The sequence below is a fragment of the Schistocerca nitens genome, chromosome 5 (assembly GCF_023898315.1).
Source record: "Schistocerca nitens isolate TAMUIC-IGC-003100 chromosome 5, iqSchNite1.1, whole genome shotgun sequence".
NCBI classification, from domain to species: Eukaryota; Metazoa; Arthropoda; class Insecta; order Orthoptera; family Acrididae; genus Schistocerca; species Schistocerca nitens.
This window is the reverse complement of record NC_064618.1, coordinates 251,901,886-251,918,027: the sequence shown is the minus strand read 5'-3', so window position 1 is coordinate 251,918,027 and position 16,142 is coordinate 251,901,886.

The following is a 16,142-nucleotide window of genomic DNA, read 5'->3' as shown; positions in this document are numbered from 1 at the left end:
ACCCTACACGTCTGGCGGGTACTTTTCAAGCTGTTGGAGGCTCTGTAATGGTGTGGGGCGCGTGCAGTTGGAGAGATATGGGACCCCTGGTAGTCTAGATACGACTCTGACAGGTGACACGTACGTAAGCATCTTGTCTGGTTACCTGCATCCATTCATGTCCATTGTGTATTCCGACGGACTTGGACATTTCAAGGAGGACAGCGCGACACTCCATACGTCCAGTATTGCTACAGAGTGGCTAAAGGAACACTCTTCTGAGTTTAAACACTTGCGCTGCCCGCTAGACCTCCCTCCCCCCCCCCCCCCCCCCCCCCCACTTAGACATCAAATATCTGCGACAACGGGCCGGCTGTTGTGGCCGAGCGGTTCTCGGCGCTACAGTCTGGAACCGCGCGACCGCTACGGTCGCAGATTCGAATCCTGCCTTGCGACAACGGGCCGGCTGTTGTGGCCGAGCGGTTCTCGGCGCTACAGTCTGGAACCGCGCGACCGCTACGGTCGCAGATTCGAATCCTGCCTTGGGCACTGATGTATGTGATGTCCTTAGGCTAGTTAGGTTTAGGTAGTTATAAGTTCTAGGGGACTGATGACCTCCGATGTTAAGTACCATAGTGCTCAGAGCCATCTGAACCATTTTGCGACATCGGTGCAGCGCTGCGGTCGGAAAAAGGTCCTGCAAGTACGAGATCAACGACGACTGCACACATTATTGAGCATGAACATTGAACAGGATGCCTAGCAACGTGCTGTTCATGAGAGATCCCCAGCCCCTCGTACGCTTACAGGTCTATGGACGGCCCTGCAGGACTGATGGTGTAATTTCCCTCCAACACAACTGCAGACATTAGTCGAGTCTATGCCACGTCGTATTGTGACACTTAAGCTTTCTCGCGGGGGCGCTACACGATATTGGGCATATTTACCAATTTCTTTGACTTTTCACTGTGTATAATGTTCCTCCTTAACGAAAATGGGACCTCCATGACCAGGCAATGAAAAACAATGGTTTAAGGTCTAGAATACAAAACACGAGGAAAACCTAAAAATCATAAATATTTCTAGCAGATGTTTTGCTTAGGATGAACATTGCTAAAAGAGACACACAAGTAAATTATGTAACAATGATTGCGGATGTGGTGAATCTAATTGTAGACGTTCAGTGGCGTATACACCTAATCTTTTTTGGCGGTTACTATCAAGATGATCGTACAACTACACCATCAGAAGCGGGCAGAGGCATCATTATGTTGTAAAGGTGGAATACATCAACTTCAGTAGCAAGTGTGGAGCTGCAAAACATGACACAATGCTTCTGTATCAGTATATTCACATTAAAACAGTGGAATAAAAGTGAGATGCAATGGGACATATGGCACTACTATGTAGTAAGGCATATCTGAAAACACTCACCTACCACAGAACTACTTAAATGTCGTATTGTTGTTCCTGCGTTCACACCTAGAGGAAAAACATCAATTCATCGTCTTCTTGACAGATGTGTCATTACTGACCAAGGAGTTAGATTAAAGTAGTCTGTATGTATGTCCAATACAGAGAAGATCGTAACAGTTGCAGAACTGACTGGAAATTGATAGATAGTATTTCAGTAGATACAACAATAAATTTAGAAATTGAGACCGATTCTTTTATCTACTCTACAGAAATTTCACTTTTGCCACAATATCGGCGCTGTAATGTTCTCTGTGTTGCAACAGAGACAAAAATAGCATCATAAGACGGAATGCGTCTGAAGGTAGTCGTCTTGTGTTCAGCGTCGCTGGCTCTCGATCGTGGAGACCCGTGGTCGATTCCCGGTCCAGTCACGGATTGTATCTGCTCGGGACAAAGTGCGTATGCTGTTCTAAGGATTACTTTCCATGATATTATATAGGCCCTGTATGGTATATAATATTCAAAATTATTTATATTTGATAGTTATATCAGTTTTATTGTTCCTTTTCCAAATTATTGAGGTAGCAGATCGTGTGCATTTAGATTTACTTCTGTTAGTTTAATGATTTTACGCAAGTGTACATGCTGTCTAATTCTTCACTCTTCATTACGACGTACTCGGATTTTAGCTGCCATCGGCAGCAGGTTAGAAAATTTAAGAACGGAAATGGATAGGTTAAAGTTAGATATAGTGGAAATTAGTGAAGTTCGGTGGCAGAAAGAATAAGACTTGTTGTCAGATGAATGTAGGGTTATAAATACAAAATCAAATAGGGGTAATGCAGGAGTAGGTTTAATAATGAATTAAAAAATAGGAGTGCGGGTAAGCTACTACAAACAGCATAGTGAACGCATTATTGTGGCCAAGATAGACACGAACACCACGCCTACCACAGTAGTACCAGTTTATATGCCAACTAGCTCCGCAGATGACGAAGAGATTGATGAAATGTATGATGAAATAAAAGACGTTATTCAGATAGTGAAGGGAGACGAAAATTTAATAGTCTTGGGTGACTGAAATTCGATAGTAGGAAAAGGAAGAGAAGGAAACGTAGTAGGTGAATATGGAATAGGGGTAAGGAATGAAAGAGGTGGTACAATTTTGCACTTAATCATAGTTACACTTGGTTCTAGAATCATGAAAGAAGTTTGTATACATGGAAGAAGCCTGGAGATACTGCAAGGTTTCAGATCGATTATATAATGGTAAGACAGAGATTTAGAAACCAGGTTTTAACTTGTAAGACATTTCCAGGGGCAGATGTGGACCCTGACCACAATATACTGGCTATGAACTGTAGATTAAAACTGAAGAAACTGCAAAGAGGTGGGAATTTAAGGAGATGGGACCTGGATAAACTGAAAGAACCAGAGGTTGTAGAGAGTTTCAGGGAGAGCATTAGGGAACGATTGATAAGAATGGGGGAAAGAAATACAGTAGAAGAAGAATGGGTAGCTTTGAGAGATGAAATAGTGAATGCAGTACAGGATCAAGTAGGTAAAAAGACGAGGTCTAATATAAATCCTTGGGTAACAGAAGAGATATTGAATTTAATTGATGAAAGGAGAAAATACAAAATTCAGTAAATGAAGCAGGCAAAAGGGAGTACAAACGTCTCAGAAATGAGATCGACAGGAAGAGCAAAATGGCTAAGCAGGGATGGCTAGAGGACAAATGTAAGGATGTAGAAGCGTATATTACTAGGGGTAAGGTAGATACCGCCAACAGAAAAATTAAAGAGACCTTTAGAGAAAAGAGAACCACTTCCATGAATATCAAGAGCTCAGATGGAAACCCAGTTCTAAGCAAAGAAGGGAAATCAGAAAGGTGGAAGGAGTATATAGAAGGTCTATACAACGGCGATGTTCTTGAGGACAATATTATAGAAATGGAAGAGAATGTAGATGAAATAGGAGATATGATACTGCGTGAAGAGTTTGACAGAGCACTGAAAGCCCTAAGTCGAAAAAAGGCCACGGGAGCAGACAACACTCCAATAGAACTACTGATAGCCTTGGGAGAGCCAGCTCTGACAAAACAGCTCAAGAGTTTGACAGAGCACTGAAAGCCCTAAGTCGAAAAAAGGCCACGGGAGCAGACAACACTCCAATAGAACTACTGATAGCCTTGGGAGAGCCAGCTCTGACAAAACTCTACCATATCGTGAGCAAGTTGTATGAGACAGGCGAAATACCCTCAGACTTCAAGAAGAATATAATAATTCCAATCCCAAAGAAAGCAGGTGTTGACAGATGTGAAAATTATCGATCTTGGGGAGGGGTAATGTCTGAAATGTGGTATTCTTAGCGTGCTCTTAATACAGTGAATCTTGGAATATAGAATTTCGAATCGATTTCCGAAATGGAATGTCCCATGCGTCTAGCTCCATCTGCCACCCCGTGTTCGAGGCCTAGTAATTCTCATCGTGTTGCCACCATCAAGGCGAACACAATATCACATGAATTACCTGAGTACAAATGATAGCTCCGCCAATCCACTGCCGTTTTGTACATTGTGTACGCGATACTGCGGCCATCTGTACATGTGCATATCGCAATTCTGTCACCACATTGTTGTAAAATAGGAAAACAATATCCTTTTTTCAACAGGTGTGATTTTCATTGGATCGATTTCTTCCCTAAATCTGCAGGTTTAGTGTATGAGTCTTCCAAATCTGCCCTTGTACCTTATTCATATTGTTCATACCATTTTTGAAGTCCTGCGATTAATCGTGAAGCAGTGAAGAGGAGTTGATATCTGTTTAAACTTCTACAACGTAATCATTCGGTAACGAACGTCTTAATGGACCACAAATTCTTCTCCTCCTCGAACAGCACTGGCTATTCGTGTCTGAACTTTTAACACAGCTTGATAATAGATTTAGTACTGATTTTAACTATTTTTTGAAATATCTAACATCGCCGTTTTCCTTAATTCTCTAGCATGAGTTACCAAGCATATAACCCGTCTTCATAGCCGATGTTGCTGAAGCACTCATGTGCTGCGTTGCACTCTCTTCCATCTCTCATCATCGTCATCATCATCAACAACACAAACAAAAGACCGTTTTAATTGAATCCACTGTGGGTTCTAGGAGAAACATTGTAGATTAATTAAGCAAACACTGTTATTAGCCTTGTTCTCAATTTATTGTTAATGTTGCAGAACCTAGGTTCCGGGTTATAGGCCCATTATGTAATTGAAAATGGGCTTATAAGCCGAAACCTAGGTTGTGTAATAACATTAATAACAAAATTGTGAAACAAGGCTAAAAATAGTGTTTACTTAGTTAACAACATAAGACTATACACACTAAATTATATTCAGCTATACTCCACATATACACGTTTTATTCGCACGTATTCGCAAGAAAATGGGCCAGTGTGCATGGATGGAGAAGAAGCTTTCTGTTAGGCAGTTGAACTAGCCCGTGTCAAATCCCAGCCAAAAATGCCTTATGATATTTAAATATTTTTTTAGCCAGAGTATAGAGCATATCCATCACATCGGGTACAACACATCTTATGCTGTACTCCTCCAGAACGCTGGTGTTATTGATGTGGTCCTAGAACTGTCAATTTTTGATGCCAATGAGCCCAGACACCGTATGTGCCATCGCCGTAACCAGAAAAGCAACGAGATTTTCCAGCAATCTCTATAAACAGAGTGACGCTAAAGGACTTCCCGTCGTAGCGCCGTTCAAGTTGCTGGCCTAATGTGTGTGGAAAGCTAGGAGAATACTTCGACCATATCAGCAACATCTATGAGTACATAAACGTAACGATGGGGATAGAGACAAAAGGTGCCTCTCCGTTCCTTGACATCCTTGTGCGGCGAAAAGTTTAGGGTTGACACAGCTACAAAACGGATAGTGCGTGCGTGTGGGGTTGCTATTCTGTCATTCTGCGCAACGGATTAATCTGAGATGTACCCTTTACACTGTGGCTGCTGCAAGATGCAATTTCCAGCCCCACATTACTACAGAAGTCAGACAGACACTCCTAATGTTCTAAAGAGAAATGCCTGAAAAACTTTCGGCAAGAAATAACTTCTGGAGTCGTCCACTGTAAGGAAATGACACAAAAATTCTCAAAATTTCTTACGTAACTAGTGGGATACTTGGGTACTGGAGTAGTGCTAGTTAGTGTTAGAAAAACATGAAACTAACGAAAATTATTATTTATTTTGCTAAAATTCTGTGGCCAAGTGGTTCTAGGCGCTACAGTCTGGAACCGTGCGACCGCTACTGTCGCAGGTTCGAATCCTGCCTCGGGCATGGATGTGTGTGATGTCCTTAGGTTAGTTAGGTTTAAGTAGTTCTAAGTTCTAGGGGACTGATGACCTCAGAAGTTAAGTCCCATAGTGCTCAGAGCCATTGTTTGCTAAAATTCTGAGAAATCACAATGGCACCTTTAGTTATGAACTGAACAATTTCCGGGTTCTTTTCGGAATGTGGAGTTACATCTCAAGGATAGGATTCGCTAATGAAATTTCTATACAGAGTTTAAGACTGTTACTGACTTGGCAGAATGGCTGAGAGCCGTGCCAACTCAACTTGAATAATTATCCGTTAGAATGTTGCTAGGTATGGTTGAGGCTGTCGCATGTGAAATGCAGTGAAGAGTACTGTTCTGGAGGAAATATGTGGCTCGCAAGAGCTGTAGTGCACAATACCGTAAGCTGTGATGACTGCTCTCTGCGCCGCTCGCTACTGACAAATAAGATAACTCTCGTTCTATCTGGATTGACCTTCGCCAATCAAACTCTCCCTACGCCTTGATGAAGCCAAGGACTCCTATTCGCCCCTAGTCTAACTATTGGCGTGGTACACCGGTCAGATAATCAGTCCACCGCGATGCCACTCAAAAATTCACTCGCAGGCGTTTAACTATAACTCTGTCCATTCACACTACACAATAAGTGTGGTGGCCAACACAGTGAACAAAGCTTAATCGTAAGGACTCAATATAGTGTCGCACTACGATTCACTCTTGACAGAGGTGCTCTCTCAGTGAAGTACTGAGGAGAGACTTGTTCCTCGCTCTTTGAGTACACGTATGAGCGAGCACGCTCTCATTATGTGTTCTCGCACCGAGAGCGACAACAGAACGCCCTCTCGCCACACCAGACGTGAAGAGGTATATCTTTCAGTCTCTTCCAATACTCCTTCACCTCAAGGCGTCAGAAATATCGTCTGCCAATCAGCATTGCTCTTCTAAAACGGGAGAATGACGTTTCGTTTAAGGCGACCAATCCGGAAATCTGTAGCATCGGCGTTTGGCGTTTGCTGTCTCCATGTGAAAATCTCTGAAACTGTAAGCTATGTTGTAAAGAATGTGTATTCTGGGCGCTCCCACACAATGTAGCGGAATGTGCTTTTAAGCCGAACACGGGGTCATTCTTCCTTTCACTCGGGCAAACGCTGTCCGCTCCACGGGCGGCCGCCGGCCGACGTAGATAGCTGCCTGTGAAAACCTCTGAAGGGACTGACGTCCTGGTGTGTGGTGTTTGCCTCTCCCGAACTAAAAGCTTTTGTGACCATCGTGTGGTGAATGTGTGTGTGTGTGTGTGTGTGTGTGTACGCCAGCCTCGAGTATTTCAACCACAGTGCACACTTGCAATTTATTAGTTATTTGCATATCGTTTACATACAACATTGCCTTTATCTTATCATGTGATGTGTGGAATATGATTGTGAGGGCGGAATATGTAAGCAATGAACGTCAGGAGACCACGACGTCTAACAATAGTGATACACGGATCAATATCTGCACGCTACCTGCTACTACCAACCAGCTCAGAAGCGTTCTGTTCTTATGAATTTGGTGCATCAGGTTTCAGACGCTAGAAACCTGGAAAGTTAACTGAAGTTCTTACGAATAGCGTTCAAAGAAGACGAATGCTACTGTAGACCAATTTCGCAAGCTGTTTCACAAAAACCCACTAGCAGAATTCCGCCGACTAGGACAGCAAGAGGCTTGCACTTTTACCCTTTTGTGGCTCAGTGACATCTAAGTTTAGCAGGATCTTAAATGTGTATAAAATTAATGCAGTATTGAGCCGTCCATCTAAAATTCAACAGCTTATGAGGCCTGTGAAAGCTAGGGCAGCGGAATGCCTGGCATGTACAATAAACGTATGTGGGTGTGGGCAGTTTTATGTCAGACAGATTGTGCTACCTCACGAACGGCTCTGCAACGCGCCTAAAAAGTGATTTTCTGTGTATTACTGCTGCAGATCTGTCATAATACTTACCAACTTAGCATAAGCCTTTGGCGATAGGTAAAGAACATACTTGGTCCACCTAAAATTCAACAGGAAGGCTACACTTTCAACACATTTCCATTTCATTTGCATTATTGTCGTAAAGATCAACTTCAATCCACTTCATGGTGCTTTCGTTTGTTTTCCTGCCTATCTGAATAATTACCATAATAAGGAGGAGAAATGCGTACCATCACGTTTCCGACTTTGATAAAGGTCGGATTGTAGCCTACCGCGATTGCGATTTACCGTATCGAGACATTGCTGCTCGCAATGATCGAGATTCAATGACTGTTAGCAGAATATTGAATCTGTGGGTTCAGGATGGTAATACGGAATGCCGTGCTGGATCCCAACGGCCTCGTATCACTAGCAGTTGAGATGACAGGCATCTTATCCGCGTGGTTGTAACGGATCGTGCAGCCACGTCTCGATCCCTGAGTCAACAGATGGGGACATTTGTAAGACAACAACCATCTGCACGAACAGTTCGATGACGTTTGCAGCAACATGGACTATCAGCTCAGAGACCATGGCTGCGGTTACCCTTGATGCTGCATCACAGACAGGAGCGCCTGCGATGGTGTACTCAATGACGACCTGGGTGCACAAATGGCAAAACATCATTTTTTTCGGATGAATCCAGGTTCTGTTTACAGCATCATGGTGGTCGCATCTGTGTTTGGAGACATTGCGGTGAACGCACATTGGAAGCGTGTATTCGTCATCGCCATACTGGCGTATCACCCAGCGTGATGGTACGGGGTGCCATTGGTTACATGTCTCGGTCACCTCTTGTTCACATTGACGGCACTTTGAACAGTGGACATTACATCTCAGATGTGTTACAACCCGTGGTTCTACCCCTCATTCGATCCCTGCGAAACCCTACATTTCAGCAGGATAATGCACGACCTGTACGGGCCTTTCTGGATACAGAAAATGTTCGACTGCTGTCCTGGCCAGCACATTCTACGGATCTCTCACCAATTGAAAACGTCTGGTCAATGGTGGCCGAGCAACTGGCTCGTCACAATACGCCAGTCACTACTCTTGATGAACTGTAGTATTGTGTTGAAGCTGCATGGGCAGCTGTACCTGTACACGCCATCCAAGCTCTGTTTGACTCAATGCCCAGGTGTGTCAAGGCCGTTATTACGGTCAGAGATGGTTGTTCTGGGTACTGATTTCTCAGGATCTATGCACCCAAATTGCGTGAAAAGGTAATCACATGTCAGTTCTAGTATAACATATTTGTCCAATGAATACCCGTTTATCATCTGCATTTCTTCTTGGTGTAGCAATTTTAATTGCCAGTAGTGTATTAACACACTTTATTAACACACTTACTGACGATTTCCTGCAAGCTGGGTTACTCGAAGAAACGATTTGGCGATAACTTGTTTTATGTTCTACATATTTTATCTGCAATAAAACAGGAGAAGTTGAGAATCGCGCGACTCACTTGACATGTATTCGTGACACATAAATGTGTCGAGCGATAGCGGTGGATAAACGCAGGTTTAGAAAACCTTCATTTTAAAATGATTTCTAAACCAGAATTCTATGTCTCACCCCAAAAAGTAGGAAATACTAATACACACTGATTATGAAGTTCCGTTATCAGGCACTTAGGAAGTACAGCTCTGATATATTTTTACTCTTCTGTGTATTTCTATCCCTATCGATATAGGCAGTCTCTTCCACTACACTAAATAACAAATAGAAAATATTAATGCACATGATTGTGACGTTTGAGTGTTAGGCACGTAGGAAGTATAGATATGATATTTTTTTGCTCTTCTTTATATTTCTACTTCTAAAGATACAGGTAGTGTCTTCCGCTACACTAAATACAAAATAATACATATCGTTGTATGATGATGTTGTTAATTAGAATAATTTTAATTTATGCTGCAAGGATTGTCCAGAAAGTAATGGACCGCATTTTTTCTTCAACCATTCTTTATTGAACATAATGAGAATTACACACACTGAAGACTGGTGTTTTATCTACACACCCTTTTTTTTCGCGCAGTCTCAATCCCATTCTGTGGACTTCCGCCAGCGCGAATCAAAGGCGTGTAAGCTCTGTCGTGGTGCTCTGCCGAACCTCGTTCTGATGACCTCACCCTGTGTGCCCAACGACTAACTGTACTTGTGTCGACCGCAGATGCTCCATACTTTGCACAAGCGTTTGTGAATATTACCAACAGTTTCTTTCTCTGCAGTGAGAAATTCAATAAAGGCACGTTGCTCGTAACATACATCACCTACAGACGCCATTTTTGAAACTATCCTGCAGCTACTCTACCTGTCGGAAATGACGGAAACTTGGCGAGCTCACTCAGGAAACTTCTAATAATGCATAAGTAACGTTTCGTAGTCGGCTAAGAAAAAAATGCGGTGCATTACTTTCAGGACAACCCTCGTAGATGAGTACTCAGCGTTTCTGGGTATGTATTTATTCTTCTCCTCCCCTCTCTCCGTCTCTTCCACACCTCTCTGTTCATTGTCTCCTGCCCCTTTCCCTGTCCATCTCTTCCTCTCCCTCCCATTCTCTGTCTACTCCTCCCCCTCTCTCGATTTGCCCCTTCGCCATCTGTCTATCTCCTCCCAGTCCCTTTTAAGCCAGTCCCCTCCTTCCCTCTCTTAGTTCGCTCCCTCCTCCAGCCTCTCTCTGTCCGTCCCTTTCCCCTCTTCCTGTCCACCTCCTCCTCCTCGCTCTTCTCTCTGTCCCTCTCCTTCTTCTACTATTCTCTGTACATCTCCTTCTTTTACTATTCTCTGTCCGTCTCCTCCTCTTTCTATTCTTTGTCCATCTGCTTCCCTTTCTCTGTCCATCTTCTCTTCCCCTCTCTTTGCCCATCTTTTCTCTATCTGTGTCCATATTCTCTTTCCTTTCTCTACCCTTTCCTCCTCGCACTCATTCTGTCCGTCTCCTCCTTCAAACAAAAATGTTCGAATGTGTGTGAGACGATTATGGCTAGTTTTGATAAGCCTTATGGGACTTAAGTGCTAAGGTCATCAGTCCCTAAGCTTACACAGTACTTAACCTAAATTATCCTAAGGACAAACACACACACCCATGCCCGAGGGAGGACTCGAACCTCCGCCGGGCAATCTCCCCCTTCTCTCTCCAAGTTACCGTCTCCCCCTCTCCAGTATTTCTCACCCTCGCAGTATTTCTTTCCAAATGGTACGTAATACATGTCTCAAATTTGACTAAAATCGATCCAGGGGTTTAGGACTAGCTCCTCACCTAAGACTTTGTCCCCGTATGCACATGTCACATATATTCCACATTTATTTAACATATTCATACATATTTGTACACATATCTCACCTGTATGTCTCGTGAACTTCGCCCTACAGTCTCGTTTTCACGCAGCTCTATGTTTATGACGTCATATCTGCGGGACCACGTGTCGCACAGCGGTATAATTCAGCAGGTACATTCAGTGGTATATGTGAATGATATCTGCGAAGTGTGTTGCGAATAGAGTAAGTAATAAAGTTGTAATAAAAGAAAAGGTTATGCACGATGTGGAAGTTCTACATGCATGTCAGTGTTTATGACGTCATATCTCCTGGACTATGTGTCTTACAGAGATATTATTTCGCAAGTACATTCAGTGGGATATTTGAATACTGTTTGCAAAATGTGTCACTAATACACTTCGTATTAAAGAAATAAACCAATAAAACGACATTTTTAATACGGTAGTTTTGGTGCTTGAATACCGAAAATATAAGAGGTGTACAACTTTGCGTCTGCCATTTTTTCCCCAAAATTTGAGGCTTTAATAAAAAAAAATTGGTTACTCGTGTATCATTCGAAATATTGTCCATCGGTGGCCACCACTTTCCCCCCATCTTTCGGCAGTGTACGAATCCCGCGTCGAAGAAACTGATCATCTTTCGAAGCGATCCACGAATCGATCCAATTTGTGACTTCTTCATGAGATCGGAAGTGTTGGTCAGCCAGGCTATGCGCCATTGATATAAACAAGTGATAGTCAGATGGAGCAATGTTTGGAGAATGCGTTGGGTGGGGTAGGACTTCCCATTTTAACGTTTCCATATACGTTTTGATCTCTTTTTCAACGTGCGGTCGAGCGTTGTGGTGCTGCAAAATCACTTTATCGTGCCTCTCGCTGTATTGCGGCCGTTTGTCTTTTAATGCTCTGCTAAAACGCATTAACTGCGTTCGATAACGAGCACCTGTGATTGTTTCACTTGGTTTTAACACGCCATAGTACACGACGCCGAGCCAGTCCCACCAAATGCAGAGCATGATCTTGAAGCCGTGAATATTCGGTTTAGCCATCGACGTGGAAGCATGGCCGAGATATCCCCATTGCTATTTTGCGTTTACGGTTATCGTACTGAATCCATATTTCTTCCCCGGTCACAATGCGATGCAGAAAGCCCTTCCGTTTTTGCCTCTCAAGCAACTGTTCACAAACACGCAAAAGCCGTTTAACGTCTCTTAGTTCCAGGTCACGCGGGACCCAAGGTCCTTCATTCTGAGCCATGCCCATAGCGCTGACGTTTTGAGTGACGTTTTGAAGTGGCTTGCTGTGTCACTCCCACTAATCGTGCCAATTCTTCTTGAGTTTAACGCGAGTCTTCACTCAGCAATGTCTCCAATTCTGCATCTTCGAAAACATTCTCTCTTTTACCACTATGCCGGTCTACGCCATTAACATCACCGTTCTTGAAGAGTTGAAACCACTCGCGACATGTTCTTTCGCTAACAGCGTCCTTACCATACGAACTTGAGAGCATTCGATGAGACTCAGCCGCTGTTTTCTTCATACTGAAAGATAACAGTACCACCTTCCGCAAATGACGAGAATTACGCTGGTGAACTGACATTTTCAATCAAAAACAACTTTATGATGCAGACACAAATCGACTAATGTTTGAATGAGGTTCTGTTGACCGAGGCCCAACTAACTGCCTGACGTCTGCAATCTGTTTCTTTCGACCGCTACTTACCGCTGTCGCCACCTATCGACAAACGGCGGAAGCAGAGTTGTACACACCTTTGTAGTACGGGTCAAAATTTTTCCTTTCATCCGTTTCCAGGGGTTGTCAGAGCGAAAAAGTTTAGTAAAGGTTTGAAATTATATGCAAAGTTTGTTGCAAGTGACAAAGTGCTCTCATGGCCAAACAGTCTGGCTATGTGCGCGTCGTGAGCTACGTTACGTTTCCACCTCTACCTCCACTCCTTACCGTCAAGCGATTCTCTACGGCCTGTAAGTAATTGTGTAGCAAGTTTGGTTCGAATCGGTGCTGTGTTTTAGGAGGATATGTGGAAAGGAAGTTATAAGTTGAAAACCGATAAAAAGAAAGCAAGGGTTCTGGAATGTAGGCGAATTAAATCAAGCGATTCTGAAGGAATTAGATTCGAAAATGAGACACTAAAAATAGTAGACGAGTTTTAGTATTTGGACCGTAAGATAACTAGCGATGGCCAATATAGAGAGGATACAAAATGTAGACTGGCACTCGCAAGAACATCGTCTCTAAAGAAGAGAAATATGTTATCATCAGATATAAATGTAAGTGTTGGAAAATCGTTCCTGAAACTATTTGTCTGGAGTGTAGCCTTGTACGGAAGTGAAACGTGAGGACAGGCAGCTGAGACAAGAATAGAATAGAAGCCTTTGAAATATCGTTATACAGAAGAATGGTGAAGATTAAATGAGTAGATTAAGTAACTAATGAGGAAGTGACAGAATTGGGGAGACCAAAAATTTGTGGTATAATTTAAGTAAAATAAAGGATTCGTTGGTAGGACACTTCCTGAGACGTTTTGGGATGTCAGTTTGGTACTGTAGGGTAGTGTGGATTGTAAAAACTGTAGAAAGCGATCAAAAGATAAATACAGTATCCGGAGCCAAATGCATGTAGCTTGCAGTAGCTATTCGGAGATACAGAGGCTTGCACAGGTTGGGAAATGTGGAGAGCTGCATTAAACCAGGCTCTGTAATGAAGTGGACTTAACAACGACAAAAACAACAAAAAAACGGAAGAGTAAGGCTTTATGCCGCTTTCCACCGTAGTATACATTAACGGCTACTGTATGCTGACAGAAAAAAAGAAAAGAAAAAATATCACGAGAAAGCATTCAATTGTCACTGCTATTAGATCATGTGTGAGAGATACCGAATTAGTATTTTAAAATTTTGTTTATTACAATTTTCAGTTGGTGCGTAAAGATTCTCAATCAAAACAGTTAGCAGTGTTTCAAAAAAGATACATAAGCAGAATTTCTATGATAGGATAATGTTTATCTGCTTCACTCTCTCACTCCTTGTGTGAGTGCTTTTTTTAATTAATTTGTGTTCTTGTACATTTAGGTATCAAATTTTCAACAGACAATTAAGAGCATAAAATAAGGTCGCTTTTATCTTCGGAGGCTATCGTTGATCTTGGTACCTAGTTGAACAGTAGAATTCACAGATCTGGTCACATTTTATTTTATTTGAACAAATAAAAGCTTTCTATCTTATAGGCATAACCAGGTCTATCCGAGTAAAATAAAACCAAGGCATTTCAAGATCAGAGGGACATTAGCATCAATCAGCTACATACAAAAGAAGCTTTATTACGCCATACGAGGAAGGTACGTTGGTTCGTTGATTTGGGGGAGGGGCCAAACAGAGATGTCGTCGGTCCCATCGCATTAGGGAAGGATGGGGAAGTAAGTCGGCCGTGCCCTTTCAAAGGAACCATCTTGGCATTTTCCTGAAGCAATTTAGGGAAACCTAAATCAGGATGGCCGTACGCTGGTTTGAACCGCTGTCTTCCTGAAAGCGAGGCCAGTGTGCTAACCACTGCGCCACCTCGCTCGGTAATGTAGGTTGAAATGTAGAAATAATACATATAAACACAGGTGCACACGTACAAACATACCTGCATACATCCATTTTGACGAATATAATGTGTATGGATTGAAGCTGTAGTTGTCGGAGATCATCTGTTTTGTAGGCAAACACTTAACATCATCAGATAAACAGAGATCGTTCTGAGTTGTCCCACTTGTAAGTATTTCTGCCTATTTCTACAAGTAGTCGATATGATAACGTCTTCTATGCTGCTAAAAATAGCTCTAGTAATAGCCAACCTCCTTGGATTACTGTGTCCTCAAATCTGAATTTCATCTGTCGAGATTAAGTGACGTGGCAGACACAACAAATTTTATCATGGGTTCGTAGCCGATTAAATTTTGTCTGAATAGTTCTTCCACATCTGCACTAGTTCTTTATTCATTTGGTGTCTACTAGAGCAGCCTCGAGACCCTATTATCAAGCTCTCATGCTCATTTGAACAACTTAAGCAGCCACCATGCTATAAGTATGCTGCATTTCTTTCTCATCTGTTTTCTCAAATCCAGACACCTTCTTCATAGCCAGCAATGTGGGTCGGGGAAAATGCAATTCCAACATAGATAATAATTTGCCTCTGCTGGATACCGCTAAGAAACATGCTTTCCTATACAGGGAAATCCTCATAGGAGGTTTTTTTTTTTCAATCTCCAGAAGGCCTACGATACCACATGGGCGCATAACATCTTGGACAACTCATTCAGAGAGGCTTCAGAATTATTACCTATGATTCAAAAAATGTTTAAATGTGTGTGAAATCTTATGGGACTTAACTGCTAAGATCATCAGTCCCTATGCTTACACACTACGTAACCTAAATTATCCTAAGGACAAACACTCACACCTATGCCCGAGGGAGGACTCGAACCTACGCCGGGACCAGTCGCACAGTCCATGACTGCAGCGCCTGAGACCGCTCGGCTAATCCCGCGCTGCACCTATGATTCATCCGACATCGCACAAATTCAGATATCAAATGAGGAACTCGTTTCAGAGAGTTTTGAGCAGAAGAACGCAATACCACTAGAAGCTGAACGTAGTGTCACTCTATTCTCTTTTGTCACTATCAGTAAAATGGCTAAGATAATTGAACCGTACAGTGCTCTATAATGGCGGACGATTTTGCTACATCTAGTATTTCTCCAGGTAGACATCAGCTGCAGCCGATGGCTGCAGGTAAGATGGCGTATGGCTGTTGCATTGAACAGAGATTACGTTGTAAAATAGGCTTTTGTAGCCAAAAGAGTGGAGAAAAGCATGTTGTATTGGAATACCGAATAAAACCAATCAGCTTTCAGAACAAATATATGGTGCATAACTTACTGAGCGACATTCTTATATTTGTAACCTATTGCTTTTAAAGGTACTTACTTTCTACAGATTAGAAAGAGAAAGAAAAATAGCACTAGAACCTGCAATGCGGACAAGGAATGAAAGAGGAAGCCGCCAGTTATATCTTCGCACACGATATAGTTTAATCATGGCAGCACTTGGTTCATGAATCATGAAAGGAAATTGTG